The 4,758-nt window shown below is 41.5% G+C and overlaps 1 pseudogene; it reads right to left on the bottom strand.

Moving 5' to 3' along the window:
* Window positions 1–319: 319 nt before the first annotated feature.
* LOC110315669 lies at window positions 320–1,987 on the bottom strand (annotated as a pseudogene).
* Between the last annotated feature and the right edge of the window lie 2,771 nt (window positions 1,988–4,758).

Raw genomic sequence — 4,758 nt, 5'->3', positions numbered from 1 at the left:
CACTCCCAAGAGCAGCATTTAAGTTCAAATGGCAGTGGAGCAACACACACCTAGAATCCTGAACATCAGTAAGGTAATAAAAACTAAGCTTAAACATCATACAAACAATTTATCATATCTAAGTTTGGTATCTATAAAAACTAAACTGAAATCATCTTAACTTCATTTTATTAAACAAATGCCAAACATTTAGAAATTATATAAAACAAACTTTAATATGTGGAATGCATGCAACATGGTGTCAACTCATATCATAAGCTACTCAGCATCTTCCATTCTCTACAGTAGCAGCCAGTGCGGCCCCTGTGAAGTATGGTGCCTACATCTGACTGTGCTCACACTGCACAGTAGCACAGGCCTGGGCGGCAAACTCCTGGGTTCCCTCCTCTTCCTCCTCCTCTGCCTCCTCTGCCTCCTCTGCCTCCTCTGCCTCCTCTGCCTCCCCTGCTCCCTCTGCTTCTCCCACTGCATCAGCTTCCCCTGCTGATGCTGCCGCTGTGCCCTCTTCTCCCTCCACATCCCCTTCTTCCTCCACAGATCCAGCTTCCTCTCCTTCCTCTCCTTCTTCCTCCTCTTCCTCTTCTTCCTCATCATCTTCTTCTTCGATGGGTTCATCAATCTTCTCTTCGTCCTCTTCATCTCCTTCTATCTGCTGATCCTGAGGATGATCTTGAATTTCAAAAGGATTGTCTCCCTTAACAAAGCGCGCATATCGTGCCTTCACGATTGGGTTGTTTAAGATGCTTGTGGCAGTCAGCACACTTTCCCTCTTTATCTGCTCCTTATAAGCCTGCTTCCCTTTGCTATGGTCAGGAGACTTCAGGTGCAGCTGAACTGAGCTGTGTAAAGCAGGGATGTACACGCTACAATCACTACAGTGAACAGTCTCCACTTTCATCATGTGATCATCTGCAGTAACACTTTCCATAATATCTTTTTCAATTATTTTGTAAGCTTCTGGGTGATTAGGTGTCTGTTGCTTACGAATAGATGCTTTTTAAAATTTATTCACCATACATTCATGTAAAAACTCCATAACTACTTTATCAAATTTGGTTTGTTTCTGAATATGATCTAATGTTTCCTGGTGTGAAGAACTTTCCAGATGCAGTTCAATATCTTTTTCTTCAAAGGTTCGAAATTTACAAAATGAACATGTGAATGCCATTCTGTATCCATCTCCATATTTTTCACTGTTTTTCTCTCGTCTACTTCTTTGCTTCTCTCGTCGAGCCTCAATTCGCCACTTTTCTTCTTCATTTTTAGGATCAATTTTTGTAGGTGATTTGCTGAGGTTCATCTTATCCATAGGTTTTGCTAGCTTAGGTTTCTTGATAAAGGCTCCCCCAGGCTTAATAAATATTTGCATCATTTTTCTTTTTATTCCTCTTGCAGTAGCAATCGTCACATTGGCAGGTTTGTTTTGATAGTCAACAATAATTCCAGGTCTATGGAAGCTTCCAAAATCACCCATATGTCCTCGGCCTCGGCCTCTGCCTGTTGATGGTCCTCCAAAAGCATCATAGCTTCTGCTTCCAAACGTACTTTCAGGATAAGCAGGCGTTCCTCTCCCCCAAGAGCCTACAGGTGCAGGCTCTGAAAGAGTCAAGGCTATTCCGGTAGGAGCTCTCAAATTGACTACCATAACTACCTCCGAAGCGGGTTTGTTCGGGTTCATTAAAACCATAGCCAGATCTGTACAGATCTCGCCCACCCAGAGAAGACCTGGAGTCGTAAGACTCATAAGGTCCAAACCTGCTACCCCCCCCCCCCCACACCACTGTGATTGTCCATGCCATAGGACTGGTTTAGGTAGGAATTCATGGATCTTTGACCCCCATAGGATCCATGGCCATAGTCACGATCCATTCCATTAAAGTCCTGGTAAGCACCCCTGCAAGTAGAGTGCATGTAATATAAAGCAAAGGTAAAACAAATTTGCGAAAAGGGTGATAGATGTGAAACTTGATCCGTCCTCGAAGTCCATGCTCAACGCTGCGGGGCTGATGGTCTCGGCGCTGCGCTCGCTGTGGCCCGCAGCAAGCGCCCGCAACACGGCAGGGTCCACATGACCGGCCCGCGCCACCAACAGCGGCGCTACTCAGCCACTTTCTTTCTGCAATGTTGCTACAGTAGAGTTGGAATGTTAAAATCTTGTGCACCTTCATAAATACGTTTGTTTTCACAGAAGCATATATTTTGGCGGCTGGAATTTTAAGAGTCCTCTATTGCACTCACAAGGCTCTCTTATTAGATATGCCAGACCAGTCCCTATTCCAGCAACACAGGCACAAGACAGCAGTAGAATTTTTTTCTTTTTTAAAAAAAGATTTATTTATTTTATGAATATGAGTACACTGTAGCTGTACAGATGGTTGTGAGCCATCATGTGGTTGCTGGGAATTGAACTCAGGACTTCTGCTTGCTCTGGTCCAATGATTTATTTACTATTATATGTAAGTACACTGTAGCTGTCTTCAGACACACCAGAAGAGGGCATCAGATCTCATTATGGATGGTTGTGAGCCACCACGTAATTATAGGGATTTGAGCTCAAGGCCTTGGTAGAGCAGTTAGTGCTCTTCACCACTGAACCATCTCTCCAGCCCCCTGCAGCAGCACATTTCTGACTCTGTAATCCACTTATAAGTGAATACATACCATGCCTGTCCTTTTGGGGCAGGGTTATCTTGCTCAGGATGATATTCTCAAGATCCATCCTTTTGCCTGTAAAATTCATGATTGCTTTGCTTTTCATAGTTAAATAATATTCCACCATGTGAATAATATTTGTTTGTGTAGATGCTCCACATTTTCTTTATCCATTCTTCAGTTGAGGGATATTTAGATTGTTTCCAGTTTTTGTCTGTTATGAATAAAATTTCTATAAACATAGATGAACAAGGATTTTGTGATATGATGGTGCATCTTTTATGTATATGCCAAGGAGTGGTATGGCTGGATCTTTAGGTAGAACTATATTTCTAGTTTTCTGAGCAACTGGCAAATTGTTTCCAATATGGTTATACAAGTTTGCACTTCCAACAGCAAAGAAGTGTACCCCTTGCTTTACAAGCTGGCCAGCATGTGCTATCACTTGAATTTTGATTGTAGCCAATGTGATGGGTGTAAGATGGAACCAAAAAGTTGTTTTGACTTGTATTTCTCTGATAACTAAGGACTTTGTACATTTCTTTAATTGCTACACCACCTTTTGAGATTCATCTGTTAGGCATTTGCTGTTTAACTTTGAGCCCTATCTTGAAATCAAGTTATTTGGGTTGTTGGTGTCTAACTTCTTGATTTCTTTATAAATATTAGATGTTACCACTCTGTCAAAATCTAAACCCTTCTGGGTGGGTTGGTGAAGATACTTTCCCAGTATGTAGACCACCATTTTGTCTCATTGATGAAATACTTTGCTTTACAGAAACTTGGCAGTCTTATCAATTCCATTTATCAACTGTTAATCTTACAACCTGATCCATTGATGTTCTGCTCATGAAATTGTCCCTTGTAGCCCTGTATTCAAGGGTATTTCCCACTTTCCCTTCTATGGTATTTAATGTGTCTGGTCTTATGCTGTGTTTGAATTGAGATGGGGATTGCATTATATCTGTAGATTGATTTTTGTAAGATGGCCATTTTCACTAAGTGAACCTTAGTTATCCATGAGCATGAGAGATCTTTCCATCTTCTGATATCTTCTTCAATTACTTTCTTCAGAGACTTGCAGTTCCATTCATACACATAACTCACTTTAATTTTTTAATATCTGTTTTTTAATATATTTTCTTTATTTACATTTCAAAGGTTATCCCCTTTCCTAGTTTCCTCTCAGAAAATCACCAACATTCTCCCCTCTACTCCCTGCTCCCCATTCCACACACTCCTGCTTCCTGTTCCTGGGATTCCCCAATACTGGGGTATAGAACCTTCACAGGACCAAGGGTCTCTCCTCCCATTGATGACCAGCTTGGCCATCCTCTGCTGTATATGGATATGAGTCCTACCATGTGTTTCTTTTAATTGGTGGTTTAATCCCTGGGAGCTCTGGAGCTACTGGTTAGTTCATGTTGTTGTTCCTCCTATGGGGCTTCAACCCCCTTCAGCTCCTTGGGTACTTTCTCTATCTCCTTCATTGTGGATCTTGTCATCTAATGGATGACTGTGAGCATCCACTTCTGTATTAGTCAGGCACTGGCAGAGCATCTCAGGAGACAGCTATATCAGGCTCCTATCAGCAAGCTCTTGTTGGCATCCACAATAGTGTCTGGGTTTGGTGGTTGTTTATGGGATAGATTTCCAGGTGGGGTAGTTTTTGGATGGTCATTCCTTCAGTTTCTGCTCCAAACTTTGTCTCTGTCACTCTTTCCATGGGTATTNTGTTCCACCTTCTAAGAAGGATCAAAGTATCCACACTTAGTCTTCCTTCTTGAGTTTCATGTGTTTTGCAAATTGTATCTTGGGTATTCTGAGTTTCTGGGCTAATATCCACTTATGAGTGAGTGCATATCATGTGTGTTCTTTGGTGATTGGGTTTACTCACTTAGGATGATATCTCCAGATCTATCCATTTGTCTAAGAATTTCATGAATTCATTGTTTTTAATAGCTGTGTAGTATGCCATTGTATAAATGTACCACATTTTCTGAATCCATTCCTCTGTTGAGGGACATCTGGGTTCTTTCCAGCTTCTTTCTATTATATATAAGACTGCTATGAACATAATTGAGCATGTGTCCTTATTACAAGTTG

The sequence above is a fragment of the Mus pahari genome, unplaced genomic scaffold (assembly GCF_900095145.1).
Source record: "Mus pahari unplaced genomic scaffold, PAHARI_EIJ_v1.1 scaffold_10063_1, whole genome shotgun sequence".
NCBI lineage: Eukaryota > Metazoa > Chordata > Mammalia > Rodentia > Muridae > Mus > Mus pahari.
This window is presented reverse-complemented; position numbering and strand designations above follow the sequence as displayed.